The sequence below is a fragment of the Coenobita brevimanus genome, chromosome 81 (assembly GCF_032717465.1).
Source record: "Coenobita brevimanus isolate Jiangsu-jjx chromosome 81, ASM3271746v2, whole genome shotgun sequence".
Taxonomy (NCBI): Eukaryota; Metazoa; Arthropoda; class Malacostraca; order Decapoda; family Coenobitidae; genus Coenobita; species Coenobita brevimanus.
In genome coordinates, this window is record NC_137034.1 from 17,641,214 (window position 1) to 17,642,912 (window position 1,699).

Sequence of the window (1,699 nt, forward strand, 5' to 3'; positions counted from 1 at the left end):
CTCTCAACTTCCTTCTTTCTCTGCTTCCCATCCACTCGATACATGCTTTCTTCTTCTGCACCATAGCTTGTCTCACCTTCTCATTCCATGTTGTTTCTTGCATCTCTTCTTTTCACCTCACGCACCACCTCACATGCTCGTACCACTTTGCTGATAATTTTATGATATTCTGCTTTCTGACAAATGAGTATACTAGGCTCAAGGACAGCTACGATTGACGGGGTTATATCACACACACACACACACACACACACACACACACACACACACACACACACACACACACACACACACACACACACACACATACACACACACACACACACTCTCCACACAGGTGGGACGGAAACTTACTTGTGAGGGAAAAACTCCACTATTTTTGCCCCTTGTAAAGTAATGAAGGATTTGCTGTTGTTGCTGAAATTACTCACAATATTTTTTGCAGACAGGAAAGTAGTCGTATTTCTTAAGATGTACGAATGAAAATGAGGCAGGTTATTGGCTTAGGGGACTTTTGATGGACTTAGTTACTAATATTATGAAATTCTGTACTTTTAAGATGAAATGTATGGATTACCAATTACAAGTATTAAGTATATTTCTTTATCGCAAACGTAATTCTTCCGTCTTTCGATTCTCTCTCTCTCTCTCTCTCTCTCTCTCTCTCTCTCTCTCTCATGCTGCCTTGATGTTCACTGTCTTTCGCACTAAGGTGTGTTTCTTGATCTTCGGTGTTCTGATTGGGGGCCTGAATTTACCTGTGGCGGGCATTTATGGTGGGCGTTGGTAGCTACATATTCAGGCGTCACTCCTTCAACCCAAAACCTTCACTTGAATCTTGTTATTATTATTATTATTATTATTATTATTGTTATACCTTGGAATAATCTTAATCTCTTTATAATTTTAGGGTAGACTACTGTATAAGACTTTAATATGCTTTAAACATACCTATAGTATACCTTTCATTAATCCCCTCACTACAAGATCTCCCTCAAGCTAAATACAAATAAAAAAAAAAGTATGGGACAGGATGAATCCTTATATATCTCTGCTTTTTGAACTCCCCCCCCCCTCCCTTCGCCAAAAATAAAATAGAAATGAAATAGAGAAAAAATCCGGAACCACCCCTGGCGGAAGAGGGTAAAGCTGCCTGATTGGTGTGGGAATGGTTTTTATGTCAGAGATTTTTGTCTGTGATGACTGACTTTTTCTTTATCGAAAAAGTACCTCTCTCTCTCTCTCTCTCTCTCTCTCTCTCTCTCTCTCTCATGCTGCCTTGGTGTTCACTGTCTTTCGCACTAAGGTGTGTTTCTTGATCTTCGGTGTTCTGATTGGGGGCCTGAATTTACCTGTGGCTGGCATTTATGGTGGGCATTGGTAGCTACATATTCAGGCGTCACTCCTTCAGCCCCAAAACTTCACTTGAATCTTATTATTATTATTATACCTTGGAACAATCTTAATCTCTTTATAATTTTAGGGAAGACTATACTGTATAAGACTTTAATATGCTTTAAACATACCTATAGTATACCTTTCATTAATCCCTTCACTACAAGATCTCCCTCAAGCTAAATACAAATTAAAATAAACAAAGCATGGGACAGGATGAATCCTTATATATCTCTGCTTTTTGAACTCCCCCCCTCCCTTCGCCAAAAAGAAAATATAAATGAAATGGAGAAAAAATCCGGAA